The following is a 20,159-nucleotide window of genomic DNA, read 5'->3' as shown; positions in this document are numbered from 1 at the left end:
CTCATTTCTTTTCTAGTGTGAATTTATGCTTACAATCTATCAGTTAGCTTAGCCTTTGGAACAAGAAGAGTTTTGTACTTCTGTATGAGACTTCATTCCACAAATGAAGGCTACGTTCCTTCAGTTAAGTATCTCAACACTCCTCTGTCCTTGACAGCTTCTGCCCTTGACCGGTGCCTACCTCCAGCACAGAAATAAGCTCAGGTCTCATCCTGCCAAGAAATCCTGCTGAGGGCCTTCTCCAAGTCCTTAAAACACTGCCTGCAGAACCCAGTTTTCAAAAAAGGTCAAATCCCCATGCTACCTCCCATTCTGGGTAATTTGCAATAAATCTCCATGACCAAGGGAGTACGCATCAATCTCTTCCTTGCCCCGATAAGGACCTTGAGCAAACAGTTCCTTCTTGCTGGACCCTCCATCCCTATCTCTACCTCCTCCCTTCACACTCACGTTCCCCCCCGAGGAGATGACTATGCCACCTCTTCCAGTCCTTACTTTCTACTTGGCAACAAATGCAGTGAAGCTTCCGCCCTTGGCTTTTCATGGCAGTTGCTTTTAATAACGTCGCTTGTGGCCTAATCTAAAAACCAAGCTGAAAGGCTGACAAGTCCTTATCTTCTTTGACCCACCTACAGCACGGACACTGCGGACTGCCTCGTGCTGCCCCTTCCTTCTCCTGTTCTGATTAAGAAGCTTATTTGCTTGATTTATTTTTCCTTTCCAGTGGACTATCCCTTACATTTTAACCTGACTTTGGTTTTCACTTCTCATTGTGAAATAATTAAAAGCTCACAGCAAGTTGCCAAAATAGTAGAGAGAGGTATGAAACACTTTCATTTAAAAAAAAAAAAAAATTCAAATATCCGGTGAAAATTCTCAGCTCTAGCACCATTCTCTTCAGCCCCACACCCCACAGCCAGCCACTACTGACAATTTGGTGTTTATGTTCTCAGACATTTTCTAGGTCTATGTAGAGTCTCTCAGTCCTAACCTCTCTTGCTTCTGTGGCATTTCTTGTCCACTTTTTGCTTTTTCTCACTATTAACTTTAAAGGACCTTTTGGAGGCTCTAGTTTTCTGGCACTTATAATACGAGTATTTTCTGCGGTCTCCATTTTTAGCTCTTATATTTTCTCATTTTTATTCAGACCACCTATTTTTACTATACACATGCTCATAGTAAATGACCTTACATGAGTTAATATCTCTCTCTACTTTGTGGTTATACTTGAAGAATTAAAATCTGGGTTTCTAACAGCCACCTGGTTATCTCCACTAGGAAACACCATGATAAATGGGAAGTCCCCATATGTAAAATTTAACTTATGGCTAAAAAGAAATTCCCTTTCTCTCCTACTTCTTTCCCTAAACTCCTCCTCTTGGTGGAGGGCAGCGCCACTATCCTTACCTCATTCTTTCCTCATCCAGACTGACGTCAGTCACTAAGTCTTACTAGTTTTACCTACAAAATAATCTCCAATCATCCTTTCCGTTCACAAGATTCTCTATTATCCTTGCCCCCTATATTGGTTTTCCTTCCTCTCGTTTGGTTCTCTTTCAATCTATCTTGAACTTTGCCACCAGGGGAACTTCCCCAAAATTCAAATATGAAACTCAAACTAAAAACCTCTCTATGATTCTTCCCGGTCTTCAGAAGAAATTCAAAACCCTTGACCCGCCTGACAAGCAGCAGCAGGGCTGGGGCCTCCATGATGTCCAGACACGTGACTAGCTAGGTCTCCAAATGCTTTCCTCACTCACACCACACTGACCTCTTCCCTGCTTCCTCCCAGAACTACTCTTCTGCACACCTTGCCCTCCGCAGCCATTCCTCGTAGGGCTGCTATGTTTTGTTCTCTGGGTCCCTGAAACAGCTCTCAATACACTTATTGTTAATTTCCTCGTGTCTTCATACTCCTGTGAAATTGTGTTTTATTCCCATCTGTACCCTCAACATTGAACACAGTTGCTGGTATGTAGCAGCTATACCAGTAAACAATTAAAAATATGATTCTATTTAAAAGTATATTTGACATAATAGCCACTTTCATAAATTTCTAAAATGTAAACCCTTTTTTTGTTCTGGTAAAACGTGAAAATTTATGTAAACTGTTCTAAGATGGTTTGGTATCACTTAAAGCAGGTCATTCAAAACCATTATAAATTATCTTGTAATATAATCTATAGTGTAAATTTTAGTAAAATAATAAAGGCGCTCTAGAAGTACTCTCCACTGGGTAAAGTTACTGCTTTCCAGAAAGAGTTACCACAGATCCAGGTATAAATTTTAGTTTGGGGTGATGTGTGAAATAGCCCAAAGAGAACATTTTTCTTTACAGACAGAAAAATGCCATTTAAAATACACACACACCATCATTGCTCTGTTTCCCAACCAGAAGTAATTTTATATATTTCTTTCATTACACACTCATATAATAAAAAACAGCCATCTTGCTTCCGAATTTAGGTAAAAAGAGAAATGTGCTCATTTTAATTTATGCCCACTAAATATGATAGTGGCCCTATTTCACTGTACTTAAAATAACACAATCTGACGATGATATTTTAAGTAAAGCCAAGTAAAGTGTAGCGATATACCTAGGACAATAAATACTTCCAGAAAGCTGGGCATGGTGCTGGCTTTCCTTTTCACAGTCTGAACAAAATGATTAAGCATGCTCTCCACGCGAAGCTGATTTCACAAGTGAAACATACAATAGCAAATGATCGCTAATATTTACTGACCAGTTCCTATGCAATAGGCACTATTTAATGTGCTTTTCAGGTATTGATTCATTTAATCTTCATTACAACTCTATGAGATAGGTACTATTATAATTTCTAGTTCATAGATAAGGTGAGTACTTGTTTAGAAAAGGTTAAAGAGATTACATAGCTTTGTCTAAAGCAAACAGATAGTTAAAAAAAAAAAAGTAGATTTGGGGGGCACCTAAGTGGCTCAGTCGGTTAAGCGTCTGCCTTTGGTTGAGGTCAGCTCCCTGCTCAGCTAGGAATCTGCTTCTTCCTCACCCTCTGCCCTTCCCCCTGCTTGTGGTCTCTCCCTCTCTCCCTCTTTGAAATAAATAAAATCTTTAAAAAAATAGATTTGGGAGTCTGCATTTAGCCCATGTCCTCAACCATTTCATCACATTAAAAACAACTTTTTCCGTTTGTCATTATTTGTGAAGGACTGTGGGAAAGAGCTCCTACAGGTCCTACAGGGAACCCATAAGCTCCCTGTTGCTCTCTGGGATTTGCTTACATCTGGGTCTCACTGTTAATTAGCACCACACTCCCCTCATCTCTGACTCAGAATGGAAACTTTGGAGACATCCTCCCCACGACAAATGAGGAGAGATGGAGAAGGTGGGGTTATTTCAGAGGATACTTACCACCACACACTTGGATTTTAGAGGTTCTATGATCATGGAAGTCAGTATGCTACCATAAGAGACACATTCCAAGGGATTTAAGTCACTCCATCTGTGGGGCATACCTCTGGAGTTCTCAGGGAACGAGGGTAATACAAACCAATGCATCACAGATACAAAAATCTCTACAGGCCTCAAGTCAGTTTGAAAACATGGCAACCCACGTTTATTTTCATACTTCCTTCTAGTAGTTAGAGATCACTTGTGAGTTAGAAAGTGAGAGAAGAATGGGAGAAGGGGAAAGTCAATGAAGAGTGTGCTTGACTCACGAGTTATCCTCATCACTCAGTCATGACCCAAGACTGGGGTACTGCACAGACACATACTGGGATAAAGACTGACAATTTTGCGGGGAGGACAAAATTTATTAGGAAATAAAGTGTCGTGGAGGGTTTCTGAATTTGTCTTCTGACAAATGTACCTTGCAGTGGGAATGGAGGAGACTTTTAAACTGGGTCATAGAGGCGGACCACAATATCCTTAGTCCCTGTCCTTTAAAGGTTAGGATGATAAAGCATCAACCCATTGTTGGAGTCCTGTTTCCAGAGCCAGAGCCAAAGTCATGCACAGATAACTCCAAAAGGTCTCTGCCATGTCTAAATGCTTTAAGCTCCTGGAGAAATACTGAAAAATGTATGTTAATAAGAAAAGGAAAAGAAAAGAAAAAGAAGCACCAACAGGACAAAGATCTTTCTTAGGTACTGGAAGGAATGACACTCTAATTCTGATGGCTCGGATCAGCCTGTTTTTCATACTGCATAATGAATACATAAGAGATATTGCCCGAACACTATTTTCCCCCCAGATTTCCAAAACGTAGGTCCCAGAAAATTACTCAATATTTGGCAAATCAGACTGAAAGCAGCTTAGTATTTCTGGACCGTAGGTTCCTGAAACAGCGAAATTCCCAAGCAGTCCTGTGCACATTTGAAAAGTGCTACTGTGTTCCTTTTGCTTGTTCTTTATTGACTGCCAGACTGTTATGAAAATAATGTGTCATATTATTTCTATAGCAGAAGAGAAGACTTTCCATTGTTCGGCATATGTATCCAGTAATGAGTGTAAATACATAGATACGTGCCTACTTGCTAACAGATGCTGCTTCATAGCTGACTCTTTTATAAGATTCTATGTAAATGTCAGGGCTGATCCACTGAATTCAGTAAATTAGTGCTGTTTGCATCCCAGCGTGCCTCGGCACACACCTGGGCTAAGCATGACCCTGAGTATTCCCTGCTTGCATTTTCACTAGGATGATTATGCCAATTTGCCTTAGCTATCACCAATTTTCTGTTTTCTTTAGCGTCAAGTGTCTTATCCACAACTCCAGGCATAGAGTACCTGTGAATTGTGTGTTTTGTGTTTTGCCCAGGTTTTGAATGTCCTCCTGCCAATAAGCTAGTCAACCAGAGGATTAAGCAATGGCCTGAAAATGGTTAATTAAGGAAATAAGAGTATCTTGCAAGTTTTACACCATAAAATGTACCATGGAGATAGAATACAATAAGGCAGATCATTATAGTATCTTACACGGGGAGAACGTTTTATTCTTTGCAGGCGACTGTACACATTAACAAATATTTACTGAGCATCTACTCTGGCAACTAAAACACAAGGAACAAAAGAGACATGATATCTACGGTCACGAGGGCTAGAGGAGGAGTAGGTGCTCAAAAATAAGAAATGCAGGGGCGCCTGGGTGGCTCGGTCAGTTAAATGTTTGCCTTTGGCTCTGGTCATGATTTCGGGTCCTGGGATCAAGCCTGGCTTTGGGCTTCCTGCTCAGTGAGGAGCCTGCATTTCCTCTGACCCTCCTCCCCACTTGTTAATTCTCTCTCAAAAGGAAAAAAAAAAAAAAAGAATAAGTACATAAATAAGTAATACAATATGATAATTAGAAATTCTCTTAAGTCTGTGGAAGAAAAATCGAATATGAAAGCAAATAAGTGGGGGGTTATTAGAGGAGTCAAGTAATGTTATCCCAAAGGGGAGAGATTTAGCTTAAAAATTAAAGATGAAAAGGCGTCAGCCCTGTGGAAAGCAGAAAGAATAACATATCAGGAAGAGAGTACTGCATGTGAAAAGCCACAACACAAGAAAGACCCTGATATTTAGGAAGAAATCGCAAGTCTAGAATGGCTGGATATAATGAACGAGGATATCAGAAAGAAACGGGCTTGAAAAAGTGGGTAAAAATTAAACATGCAAACAGTATAAATATTTTTTTTTAACTGTGGGTCACATTCACAATTTTAATAGGTCACAACAGCTATTTAAAAAAGAGACTGGCTAGACCAGCCAACATTCAAGCACATTAAACCTTGTAAGGATAAGCACTATTTTGAGAAACATTTATTTCTATCATTTAAATGCATGGTGTGCATGTGTGTGCACACATGTGTGCGTATACTCCTGGGTGCATGTGTGCATTTACCTGAGTATAAAATGCACATCTCACCTTGTCACTGCGGATGGTAGTTCCCTCAGTTTTAAAGACACTGTTATGAACTATCGGAAGAACTTTGAATTTTGTTTTCAGCTGGGGTGGGAGTAAGGAGGCTTGGCTAGGGGACTGTTCCTACTAGAGAAATAACCTGAACAAAGTCCTGAGGCCAGAGAGGTAACTGGAAACCATGAGGAAGGGAGGGCCCAGGGCTGCAGAGGGGTCACGGGAGGTGATTCTGGAACGTGTTCATGAAATAGGGTAGGAGGTAATCTTACTGGAAAGTGTTTCAGTGTCCTGAAAGCAATATTCATTTTATCGAACCAGATTGAAGAAATAGGTAAATAAGTGAGGCCAGAATGTCTTCTTAAGTATTTTCCAAAAGTTTGAGAGCACAAGAGGAAACTTGGGAGAATTTGGGAATGAGGGGGAATTATTTGTAAAGGCGGGGATCTACTGTCTCACTTATTGGCTAGGGGAACCACACAGGTGGGGAACAGTCACCCCCCCTTAACACAGCCACGGCCAGAATCTAGAGGCGGCAAGGGTGTGTGATTTGAGACGAGGGCAGCATGTAGTGTTCTCACTGGACTTCTGTGATGTGACTTCGTCTACAGTCTGGATGCGTAAGACCACTCATGCCCATCCTGGTTCGGCTGCGTTCTCCGGACATCCGTGAAATTCTCTAAGACACAAATACCTTTCGATAAATCCTGTGTTCTGCTCACATAACTCAGAGCTGGTTTCTGTTGCTTAAAATCAAGAACACTGCCTTAAACAGTTTTCCACTATGAAGTTTTTAATGTGGATCACAAAAGCCCTGCACAGAAGTAGCTATTATTTGGAATCTTCAACAAATTGCGTTCATGCGGGATATCATCTCCATCTGGCCGGCACGCATGACTTATTTGAGTTTTGAAACAGATCTCTCGAATGCTTCCAGTTAGACTGAAGCCAGAAGATGCCACTGAGCGGGAACATGTCCATTTTGTGAAAGACACCAAAGGGTAAATGGTAATTCCAAAGGGAAGTCAAGTGACATGACATTTAATTTCCTATTATTACCTAAGAATAAAAAAAAAGACTAAAAATAAAGAAAGAAATACGACTCAATATCATGAATAAAACCCTTGGCTTGATTTAAATTCAGAAGACAGACTTACTTCTGCTCATTTCAACTGCTGTAACAATAAGTAAAAACTAAAAGCATCTATTGAATTGTTGCCAAAACAACGAGGGAGGAAATGCAACGATGAATGGTAAAGTCGATAAGAATTCTTGCAACAACTAATTGGGATTTCCCATTCACATGCAGTATTTTCATTACCAAATATGTTGATAATGTCTGGAGTACTGGAACTATAACTTCATATCATCCTGTTACCATTACATCAAGATAACCAGACATTTGCACTTTGTATTTAAATTCTTTAATTCTAATAAAGAAATGTGGTTCTCACACTTCAGTATTCATAAGAATCAGTGGGAGGGCTTGTGAGACACCCACGGCCAGACCCCACCCCCACCCCCAAAATTCCTGATCCAGTAGACCAGCTGGGTCCTTCTGACAAGTTCTCAGATGATGTCAGTGCGGCTGGTCTGCGAAACTTTAAGAACCACAATACCGGAAGATACTAAAAATGTGCAACCCACAGTTCACAGGCATGAAGGAAAAAAGTACGATCTCACAACGATTAGTTCTTCTAGTCCAAGTTTTTTTAAAAAGTCTAAAGTCTGCTATCATGTAGGAGCTGTACAGCCTGTTGTAGCTATCCCTGAGAGCATTAGCACAATGTCCATTGCTAGAATGGTTTTTAAGCACACAGATGAGGTACACGTAATAAGTACATGTACAGGTCATTTGTCCTGACAACCTAAGTCAGGGAAGTACACACAGACCTTCAGTCAACGTTGGCAGAAATGGATCATGGAAGCTTTTGATCCACAGTCCCTGGTTTAAATTTATAAATAAGAAAAACTGAGCTACATGGAACAGTAGTTCCATTTTTAATTTTTTTTTGAGGAAATTTCATACTGTTTTCCATAATGGCTGTACCAATTTATGTTCCCACCAACAGGGCACAAGAGTTCCTTTTTCTCCACCTCCTCATCAACACATGTTATTTCTTGTCTTTTCGTTAACAGCATTTCCCTGATGATTAGTGATGCTGAGAAGTTTTTCATTACCTGTGGGCCATTTGTATGTCTTTGGGGAAAAAAAAAAAAATGTCTATTCAGGTCCTTAGCCCATTCTTTAATTGAATTATTTGCTTTTTTGCAAACAAAAAGTGGTGTCTGTCCCCTAAATACTTCAGATATCAACCCCTTTCAGATACATGGCATACAAATATTTTCTCCCTTTTATTAGATGGCCTTTTCGTTTTGCTGATGGTTTCCTTTGCCTTTCAGTTGGATGAGTTCACTTGTTTATTTTTGCTTGTGCTTTTGGTTTCATACCTAAAATGTTACAAAGACTGATGTCAAGGAGGGTATATATACCTTATGTGTTCTTTTAGGAGTTTTATAGTTTCAGATCTTATACTTAAGTCTATAATCTATTTCAATCTTTGTGAGTGCTGTAACATAGTGATCCAATTTCTTTCTTTCTTTCTTTCTTTCTTTCCTTCTTTCTTTCTTTTTGCACGTAGAGATCCAATTTTTTTCAGTACCCCGTATTGAAGAGACTGTCCTTTTCCTATTATATATCCTTGAGCCCTTGTCAAAGATTAGTTGGCTGTATATGCTTGAATTTATGGCTTATTTCTGGGCACTCTGTTCTGTTCCATTGGCCCATGTGTCTATTTCAGAGTGACCATATAATCTAGTAATCCCACTTCTGGGTGTATGTCTGAAGGAAATGAAATCAGTATCTCAAAGAGGTATCTATACTCCCTATTCACTGCAGCATTATTCACAATAGCCAAGACATGGACACAACCTAAGTGCCCAGCAACAGATGAGTGGATAAAGAAAATGTGGTATACATATATACAATGGAATGTTATTCAGCCATTACAAAAACCTACGAACACTTTGAGAACATAATGCTAAGTGAAATAAGTCAGACAAAGACAAGTACTATATAATCTCCTATTGATGCAGAATATAAAAAATTAAATTCATAAAAATAGAGAGTAGAATGGTTGTTGCCAGAGGCTAGAGCTGGGAGAAATGGGAGATAATGGCCAAAGGACCTAACTTTCAGTTAAAGAGTAAGTTCTGGGGATCTAACGTACAGCACTGTAACTATAGTTAGTAATACTGTCTTATATATTTGAAAACAATAACAAAAACTGAGCAACCACATACCTGCACATAAGCCCAAAAATGTTTTGCAGTGGGGAAAAAAAAAAGAGCCTCCCCCCACCCACCGCCAAAAAAGCTGTGTTAATACTATGTTAACAGCATCTCAATTCAGTTCCAATCATTTTCCCTTATGTATTTAAAACAACCAAGTTAACATGTCAGTAAAGTTGCAGGACATAAAATTACGGCACAGAAATCAGTTGCATTTCCATACACTAATAACAAAGTAGCAGAAAGAGAATTTAATGATTCCATGTAGAGTTGCACCAAAAAGAATGGAATAATTAGGAATAAACTTAACCAAGGAGGTGAAAAAGGCCTGTAGTCTGCAAACTATAAAACACTGATGAAAGAAACTGAAGACTGCACAAACAAATGAAAAGACATTCTTCAGTTTCTTTCATCAGTGTTTTATAGTTTTATAATTCCTTCCTCTGGAAGGAATTCATATTGTTTAATGTCCATACCATCCTAGGAAATCTACAAATTCAATGCAATCTCTCCCCAAATCGCAATAATATTTTTCATAGAACTAGAACAAATAAAACTAAAATTTGTCTGGAACCATCAAAGATGCTGTAGAGCCAAAGCAATCTTGAGAAAAAACAACAAGCTGAAGGTATCACAATCCCAGATTTCAGGATATACTACACAAAACTGTGGTAATCAAAACAGTATGGTACTGGCACAAAAACAGACATATAGCTCAATGGAACAGAAGAACCCTGAAATAAATCTACATTTATATGTCAATTAATCTATGACAAAGGAAGTAAGAAAATACAAAGGAGAAGAGACAGTCTCTTCAAAAAATGGTGTTGGGAAAACTGGCCAGCTACATGCTGGAGAATGAAACTAGACCACTTCCTTCCACCATATACCATAAAAAAAAAACCTCAAAATGGATTCAAGACAAGTATAAGAACTAAAACCATGAAACTCATTTGAAAAATCGTGGGTAGTAATTTCTTTGACATTGGCCTTGGCAACATTTTTCTAGATCTGTCTCCTCAGGCAAAGGAAACAAAAGCAAAATTATTAGGGCTACATCAAAATAAAAAGCTTTTGTACAGCATAGGTAAATGCCAACAAAATAAGTCAACCAACTTATTTGCAAATGATATATCTGATAAAGGGGTTAATATCTAAAATATATAAAGAACTTGTACAGCTCAATACCCCCAAAAACAAATAATTCAATTAAAAATGGACAGAGGACCTGAGTAGACATTTTCCCAAAGAAGACATGCAGATGGCCAACACACACGAAAAGATACTCAACATTACTCATCATCAGGAAGAATGCAAATCAAAACCACAATGATATACCACCTCACATAAGTCAGAATAGCTAGAATTTAAAAGAAAGGAGAAGGAGAGGAAGAGGAAGAAGTAGTAGTAGTAGTAGTAGTATTGGTAGTAGTAGTAGTAGTAGTAGTAATAGTAGTAGTAATAGTAGTAGTAGTAAGCGTGGTGAGGATGTGGAGAAAAGAAACCCTCGTGTACTATTGATGGGAATGTTAAGTTGGAGCAGCCATTTTGGAAAACAGTATGTAGGTTCCTCAAAAAAAATATAAATATCATCTCATCCAGTAATTCCACTACTGGGTATTTACCCAAAGAAAATAAAAATACTAACTTAATAAGATACATGTACCCCTATTGTTTACTGCAGCAGTAATCACAATAGCCACGGTATGGAAGTAACCCAAATGTCCATCCAAAGAGGGAAAAATAAAGAAGATGCGGTATACAGACACAATGGTGTATTATTCAGCCATAAAAAAGGACGAGATCTTCCCATCTGCAACAACAGGGGTGGATCTAGAGGGTATCATGCTAAGTGAAACGAGTTAGACAGAGAAAGACAAATAGCACATACTTTCACTTATACCTGGAAACTAAAAAACAAAACAAACAAACAAAAAGCAAAACAAACCTAAAAATAGGGAGAACAAACTGATGGTAGCCAGAAGGAAGGGGGACGGGGAGTGGGAGATACAAGCTTCCCATGATGAAATAAGTCAATCATACGGATAAAAAGTACAGCGTAGGGAATACAGTCAGTGGTATTATAATAGCATTACATGGTGACGGATGGCAGCCATGCTTGTGAGGGGCACAGCACAATGTAGGGACTTGTTGAATGACTACGATGTACACCTGAAACTAATGGAACACTGCGGGTCAACTATACTTCAATTTAAAAAAAAATGAAAGAAAGAAAATATTCACAGCAAAAATAAATAAGAGAGAAAATAAATAAGATAGACCAACTAAGTAGCCTGCTCTTGTCTCCCATGTCATTAAATGCTATCTTTTATTGAATTCCTTCAACAAATACAGGTTGAGCACCTCTTTCTTTTTTTTTTTTTTCTTTTTAAGATTTTATTTATTTATTTGACAGACAGAGATCACAAGTAGGCAGAGAAAAGGTCGGGGGAGCAGGCTTCATGCTGAGCAGAGAGCCCGATGCGGGGCTCGATCCCAGGACCCTGGGATCATGACCCGAGCAGAAGGCAGAGGCTTTAACCCATGAGCCACCCAGGTGCCCCGAGCACCTCTTTTAATAACTGTTCTAGGTATCAGAAAATGGGGAGCAAAAACCAGGCACTTGACTACATGAAACTCCCATTCTGGTGGGGGAAAGACAAATGTTAGGTAAGTTAAAAACAGTCACGGCAACGACAGATAGTCATTAAGTGCTGTGAAAGAAATGTGATCTCTGTTACAGAACAGTAGGGAAAGTTACACAGAACTTCGGCTGTAGAAAAATTATGTGGCCAATATTAAGAATGAGGAAGACCTGACAAGATCAGAATAAAACAGAAGAACGTAGTCAGAAAATCCAAGAGGAGATCATGATTCAAGCAAGAACAGAGCTGCTGGCAGGGTGGCTGTTTGACATTAAGAAAATTTAATCCAGAAAAATGTCTATTAGACTTAACAGTTGGAGGTCACCAATGACCTTGACAAGAGCCATTTCATTGTAATGTGAAGAAGAAAGCAAGCTTGGAAGAATATGTGGTCAATCCAGAGAGATTTTAGCATGAGGAGGGGTAGACAGACCAGGCATTTGTCAGAGATGGGTAATTTCAAAAATGGACAAAAGCAGCTAACACACTTATGTGTGCTGTTGAGGCCAAACAGAGTGCTAAGGCCAGGCAAACAGCCTCTCTGTGAGGCACAAGATCATGATTCAACAAACAGACCCTTCACAACTATGTGCCTTCAACAGAGATTTCTCACTCCAGCTTCAAATACTGTTCAAGTGGAAATGTTTACCAAGTTTGACTTTTGCAGCTAGTTTTAGAAGAATCCCTATACCAAAAGTGAATATACTTTTTCAGACAATGCTAATTACCCCACTTCCCATTCCCTACGCTCTCTGTCCCTGACCTAGTTACTACGTAACACTTTTAATTATTAATTCCATTCCACAGATTAGGAAATCTTGATGCAAAAATGCTGTTTGTTTAGGTGACAGTGTAGTTAGTAGGAGACATGATACCCAAAGGGGTATCAGCAATTCATTTAAGAAAACTAGTAACACAACTTGCTTCTACATCTATAAAAGGATATGTGGATCTCTTCCATTTCTTCCTTTCTTAATAAAAGGTGCGAGGAGAAGTGAGGAAGAAAAAAAAATAAGTGTCCAAACTCTTCCAGGTATTATCATGGAGAACTATTCTAGACAACAAGCTACTGGATAGGAAAATATCACATCTCAATTACCCTTAATGTGCATCAGTTCATTCTACTAATGAAAAATAATAAAAAGTGATATAGACAGGACAGTCAGATAATATAGCCTTTTTCTCGGAAGCCATTTAACTAAAATATTCAATGTTGAAAAATTATTACATATGGACTTTTCTATACATTTTATGACTATCCAAAGAACATTAAATATTCACGAAATATATTTAACTATAAAAGTATAAGATGATTTTTTTAAAAACATGAAAAGAGATTCATATAAATAACAACATTCTTAGTTTTAAAGAGTAAAAAAAGATCGTAAGTTCAATTATCGACCTATAATAAGATATATAATCATGCAATAGTATAAAGTTTACTAAATAGTATAAAGTTTGCTTATAACTGAACTTCCCTCCAATCCCCCAAATTACTGAGGATCAAAAGACCTTTACTTGCAGATCATTGGAAAGAACCATGCATTGAAGGTCAGAAAATATGAACTCTAGACATTAACTAGCTGGGCAAATCATTGTACCTCTCTGGGCCTCCACTTACTCAACTGTGAGTTTTAAGGATAGGAATTCATGATCTTGAAACCTACCCAATACGACATTCTGAGAAGCCATATTTGAAAGTCTTCCATTTTTGAAAAGAGGGGAATTTCTTTTTTCTTTTCTTTTTAAAGATTTATTTACTCACTTGACCAAACGCATACGTTTATGATGGGGGTGCGGAGAGAGAAGGGGAGAAGCAGACTCCTGCTGAACTCGGGAGTCCAATGAGAGGCCTGATCTCAGGACCCCAAGATCATGACCTGAGGTGAAATTAAGATTTGGATGCTCCGCTAACTGAGCCACCCAGGGGCCCCATGGGAATTTTTATGTTATTGAAGAAATGGTGCCATCTCTAACGCAGAGAGATCTCAGTGTGCTTTTCCACAGAAAAGGGCAGTTTTCTCTCCAAGAGCTTCCTAAATAATCAGCTCTATACTTCCTGAAACCCAAATGACAAACCAAATCCTATACCAATTTGAATGTGTTTATCAGTAGAAGGATAAACGCAGAAAACACCCTCTCAGTCTCAACTAGGGAAACTCCACGCCCGATTTCCTCAAAGTAGGAAGTACTTAAATGTTAATAAGAAAACATAATCGTACCTATAAATCCTGAAACCTATTTCACTAACAGATAAAAAAGGAACTTGAAGAGTATCCCTTTTCATATTTCTTATTTAAGTATTTAAAAAGTATATGCAAAAGGAGCGCCACGTGCCTCAGTCGGTTTAGCATCTGACTCTTGATTTCCGCTCAGGTCATGATCTCAGGGTCATGAGATCGAGCTCTGTGTGGGGCTCCACACTGAGCACGGGGCCTGCTCAAGATTCTCTCTCTTCCTCTCCCTCTGCCTCTGCCCGCCTAGCACCCCCCACCTACTGCTCACATGCTCTCTCAATCTCTGTCTAAAAAAATAATAACAATAAAAATAAAATAAACAGTGCATTGCTTGCCACTAAATTTCTTTCTAAAAATAAGTATATGAAAATTATAATTAGTAGCTTCAGAAAATGTACTTACTGTAGGATTTTCAAGAAATGACTTTTTAAAATGTAAGTCTTCAGGGTAGCTGGTGAAACAGTTAAGTGTCTGACTCTTAGTTTTGGCTCAGGTTGTGATCCCAGCATCCTAGGACGGAGTCTCACATTGGGCTCCACGCTTAGCACTGAGTCTGCTTGGAAGTGTCCCTCCCCTTCTCCCTTTCCCTCTGCTCCTCTCACTTGTGCGCTCTCTCTCTCTCTCTCTCTCTACAATAAATAAAAACTTTAAAAAAAAATAAAATGTGAGTCCTTTATGAATGCTCATGGATTTTGAACAAATCTGTTCTCTGTCCAGATATTAATAATGTACCATGTCCCAAAGTACACCATGAGACAGGACTCCATACCATTCAAGATCAAAGAATTCTGAGGTTCACTTTCTAAGGCACTGCACTTCTTCTCCAGGGGACTTCTCAGAGCCTTCGGAAGACAAATAGAAATTTAGAGTCCTCAAAAGAAGGGCTTTTGGCACAGTGTTTCCCTGCTTATATAACCACAGAATACTTTCATGGGACTAACATTCTGTGAAACACACTTTATAGAATTCTGTATTGGGGTTGATGAGAAATCTATGAGCTAAACAGGAAGATGATGAGAAGACCTCCAACCAGGCCAGTCTTACCGCAACAGATACGCAGGCAGTCAGCACACTGGCATTTCAAAATATTGATCGTTTCTGAACAGCAGATGAGCTTCAAAGAGTGGCTGATATAGCACAATCCTTTAAAATTAAAATCATTAAAAAAAAAAAAAAGATTTCTTAACTTGGCCATGATAGAGCAGGATGTCTTGATTGCCATCTTGACTAACATGATGGAGGACTGATTGTGGGGGCAAGAAGGAGTCAAAAAAAAAGGGGTAAGGAAAGAAAAAAAAATCATTCTATTAAAGAAAATTGATTTCTGAGCTACTGCAGGAAGTAGTAATTGCGTTGGACTGTGTCTCCATGGTATGCAGTGCTTCCCAGCTTGTTTAATTACAGCATTCTAAATTATCAGCCATTGTAAATTCTAAGAATCTGTAGAAAAAGACAAGACTGGGGTGCCTGGGTGGCTCAGTGGGTTAAGCATCTGCCTTTGGCTCAGGTCATGATCGGGGAGTCCAGGGATGAAGACCCGTGTTGGGCTCCCTGTTCAGCGGGAAGCCTGCTTCTCCCTCACCCTCTGCTCCTACCCCCGCTCATTCTCTCTCTCTCTCAAAAAAAAAAAACCAAAAAACAAAAAACAAAAAAAAGACAAGACTATGATCCAGACTTTGGAAAAGATTCATGGGAAAACTACTGGAAGGAAAAGCCAATTCTGTTCCCTTCTTCCTCTCACAGAGAGCCGTTCTCAAACACGCAGCACCAGAAATCAGTCTCGGCCTGTGAGGCTGCGGGAGTCGCCCATCCTCACGACGAGAACCAAGGAAACACTCCGGTATCATCCAATTATAATGACTGCACATGTTCACAAGTGATGACACATCTCTGGGAGGGCTATGACCACCTCTCGAGGGAGGCTCTGTGCATCCTGGTGACACGGCATGGGGACGCCGGGGACAGGAGCATCAGCGCACTAGCACTGATGAGGCGTGAATGGGTTGTGAGGGCAGATGCCGGGTGCTCGAAGGTTCACGATAAAGACCGGCATGCCTGTCATCTGGGAGTGTCATTAGCGAAAAGCCTCGATGATCGCACAGAAGTAGGAATCTCCCTGAGACCCAGGTCAGGGATCCGCATTAGCTAGCACAAGACTTCAGCGTGCCAGACTCGAGAATGGGGAGGACTGTTTCCTAACACAGAGGGAAGTGCATTAAAGAGAAAGAGGGAACAGGGCGCCTGGGTGGCTCAGCTTCTGCCTTCGGCTCGGGTCATGATCTCAGGGTCCTGGGATCGAGTCCTGAATCGGGCTCTCTGCTGGACAGGGAGCCTGCTTCCTCCTCTCTCTCTCCCTCTCTCTCTGCCTGCCTCTCTGCCTACTTGGGATCTCTCTCTGTCAAATAAATAAATTTAAAAAAAAATCTTAAAAAAAAGGAAGAAAAAAAAAAAAGAGGGAAGATAAGACCTCTCAAGTGAACCTTTGAGACAAACATTGTACAGAGTCAAATAACAGCCTCCAAAATCACGGAAAGATCGAAATAGCTTAAGGTCAGGGGAAAAAAAAAAAAAAAAAGTTTGTTCCATTTGAGAATCAGTATTCATAGTCCTCTACCTGCCGCAATTGTGAGGATAATTCACGACAAGACAGTTTTTCTTTAGTAAATATGAACGTGCTGCTACAGGATCTTTGGTCAAAAATTGCACTGGAATGGAAATTTTAATGAAAGGCTTTTGAAGCTGTATCTTCTCTCCACACACGAGTGGCCCCAGTGGCTGGAGATGAGGCTACGATCCAGGCCCACACAGACTGGATCAAAGCTTATTGGGGCTTTGTGGCAAATGAACTCACGACCTAGAACTCATTAGTCATGATCTAATACACAGACATTGTGAGCCAGAGCAAAAACATGTTGACGTGAGACATTTACTTGGAATCATTTCTGTACTTAAAGGGGCTCTCTCGTTCTAAAGCGTCAACTTTAGCAAAGCTGTTTTCCCAAGGTTTTGCAAGTGATCTCACATCTCCCTATGGTACGGAAGACCCCAAGGGCTGTGGCCAAAGAGTTTAAAAAGGCACGAGGCAATAGGCAGAATTCAGGTCCCCAAAAGGAGCCGGAAATCATCAAAAGAAGAACTATAGTACTTAATCTTTTTTTTATAGTACGTAATTTTACAGCAATAGCTATAGTTGACAGAGTGTTTATAAGATGCTGCAGAAAGCACTTTTGGAAAAGCTAACCACCTCCATGGCATAGATGAATGTGAGTGAAGCAGGCAGTATATCTTGGACAAAGTCACACACCAGTCATCTCTCTGCCCGGCCCTGGACCAATGATGAAGGATGAGGATAGACACTGTCTCAACACCCATTCCAATGCCCTTTGTCCCCTGCTGCTTTCTACTGTAAACATGGAAGTTACAGACCAGCGTTCCCAGGTCCCCTTGCGGCTAACCACTGCCTTGTGATGTGGTTATACTCAAGAGAGAGAAGCTAAAGGGAGCTGGGGGCATCTGGGAAAGCCTCTGTGTGCGTGGTCATGGCCACATACACACATATGTGTACGCCTATCTGCATGTATACACATATCCTCTTCTTCCCATCTGGAATGTAGCTGCGATGGTCCCAACCGAAGCAGACATCTCATCAACCTATCAGAAAATCTTGGCTCGAACATCCCTGAGCTGTGAAACCCATGTCAGTAAAGGAAGCATGGTTCTGGATGTTTCTAAAGGTTCATTTCCTATTACCTTTTGGTCATTTGGCTCCAACCTGGCTCAGCAGATCTGATTAATCCCGATGGAAGAAGAGGCTAATGGAACTTAGAGTGACAGGCGCCCGCTCCTCCCTTTCTAAGAAAGCCATTTTCCCTACTATGCAGCCCGCGAAGGCTCACTGCCCCTGCTCCCAGAAATACGCAGAACTCTGTGAGGCAAGACGTCCTCTACTGGAGCATTTCCATGGTGTGGCCAGTCCAGTTATGCTCCCTCTGCTGTGTGTTGGTTTGTAAGATTTTCTCGAAGAAGGCTGACTTTACATTTGCACCATGGAGTACTAATGATTTGCACAACATGCAACCTCTGGGCTTCTTGTGACCTGAAAAAATAAAAGCTCTACTTTGTTCAAACTTCTATTTGTCAGATTTTCTGGGATTCTCTGCTGATAGAACGCTGTAATACACGTAAGACGAAATGCTACAGTAACAGACAGTAGAGTGGTAACTCAGCCCTCCGCTGCAGGGGGCTGAATTGTTCAGGCTTTGTCTAGGATGCCTTTAAATGGGAAGAACAAACCAGGTAGGAGATGGCACATGCTTGAGCAAAGGCAGAGTATATAATGGCTTTACTCCGGGGCTCTCGTGACAGAGAAACCACAGGCAAGGATGAAATGACAATATAACTGAGTGATCTCTAGCAGCATCTAGAAACCCATATGTTTTCCTTGATAGTACGCCACTCCAAGTGGCAGGTGGATCTATTTTTTGTGTGTAAATGCCAACCGTAGTGTGGGCTTATGGTAGAGATTCTAAAAGCAGACTCCAGGAGGCCCCGGTCCTACACAACAAACAGGTAACAAAATATTCAGAGCGTGTTGAACATATGTAAAGAGTTTTGGATTGACTGGAGCAACAGAAACTCATTGGCCCTTTACTATGTGCCAGTCTCCTAACTCGCTGTAAATAAAACAAGAGAATGACGTTCTCTTGCTAGTAAGAGATGTAAGAGTAAGCATTCACAGCACCACACTGGAAGTGAAGGTCAGGGTCCAGTGCTGTCCTTATCCTACAGGGGAAGGGCAAATTAACCACACTAGAGAGCCAAGGGTCCATGGCACAAGGCGGGGAGACAAGGGAGTACGGTCTATAGAGATCCCACGAGGCTCGGTGTAAGGAACTGGGAAGGCAGAGAAAACCACACATCCAAAAAACAGGCACAAAAGGGCAGTATTTGAGGAAACCCGTACAAAGTTGGTTGTTCTTAGAACAGTGGAAAGTGAAACTGGAGAGGTAGGAAGCGGGTGAATGCCAAGGTGGGGAGGTGAATTATATTCTATAGGTAATGGAGGTTTTAAGGCAGTGGGAATGTAGATGGATTCAGTGACCGAAAGCAATGAGAAAGGAGGGAAGGGTCAGGATGAGGGAGGAGCTTTCAGTTTGGTGCCAGCTATTGTCTCCCAGGCCCTGCATGAGTTGCTGAAAAGATATTTCCTCAAATCCTCACAATAGCCTAATAAGAGTGAGATCATCGTCCTCCCACTTCCCAGGAAAGAATCGTCAAAAGCTCAAAATAGTTAAGTATCTTAATCAGGACAATAAAACTCGTGCAGAGTTAAGGGAGGATTCCAAAGGGCTTAGTTATAATAACAATAGGTAACCATAACTGAACTTTGACTGTGTGTCATGCACTCTTCTGGTGTTAGACTTATAGCGAGAGACAAGAATTCCAGCCCTCATGGAGGTGACAGGTTGAGATCATGGGACTCTGTGACACTGCCCAAGGAGAGAGAAGGTGCAGTAAGGATAAAGCAGAACATACGGACCTGGGGCACACCAGCACTGAAGGGAGGTGGTGGGCAGAAGAGAATGAGAGAATTTGAATTCATTTCCGGTAAACTTGGAGACCCAGCAGATCACAAGCAAAACCTCACATGGTCAAATGAAAACAATCATGGTGACCTGTAATAGTTCTTAGTCTCTTATAACATCCCCAATCTTACTGCATCCAAAGTGGCTAAAAAACACACCTGGTATAACTTTACAAATTTACATTGTTGCTGCGGAGGTGATGAGTTGGGGCAGGGGGAAGGCAAGTTCAGCAGGAAATTAAGATTGGAGATCAGGTACTCTTACGGACACGAAACTTCATTCAGGAAATGACAAAAGGAACAAATGTACTAGTTTTGTGGTAGTTCACAGACAAAGACACACACAAATTCATCTTATTTATAAAAACAAAAAGCACAGGGTTTATAGGGTATTAATAAGATATAGAAGTCACCAACAAGGGGTATACATTTTTCTCAACCTAGTGAAAACCCTTAAAAAGCATAATAGTTTTCATAATTTAAAGTATTCCACTAAGGTAGAGATCAGTGCCCATTTGTCACA

At 40.4% G+C, this 20,159-nt stretch overlaps 1 protein-coding gene across 7 annotated transcripts in view; it reads right to left on the bottom strand.

Annotated features, from left to right (window-relative positions):
• The window catches only part of RFX3 (regulatory factor X3), a 281,939-nt gene that overhangs the window by 93,818 nt on the left and 167,962 nt on the right, over positions 1–20,159 (bottom strand). The gene's annotated exons all lie outside the window — the stretch shown is intronic.

Source organism: Lontra canadensis, unplaced genomic scaffold (genome assembly GCF_010015895.1).
Source record: "Lontra canadensis isolate GAN:19392208 unplaced genomic scaffold, GSC_riverotter_1.0 scaffold31, whole genome shotgun sequence".
NCBI classification, from domain to species: Eukaryota; Metazoa; Chordata; class Mammalia; order Carnivora; family Mustelidae; genus Lontra; species Lontra canadensis.
This window is presented reverse-complemented; position numbering and strand designations above follow the sequence as displayed.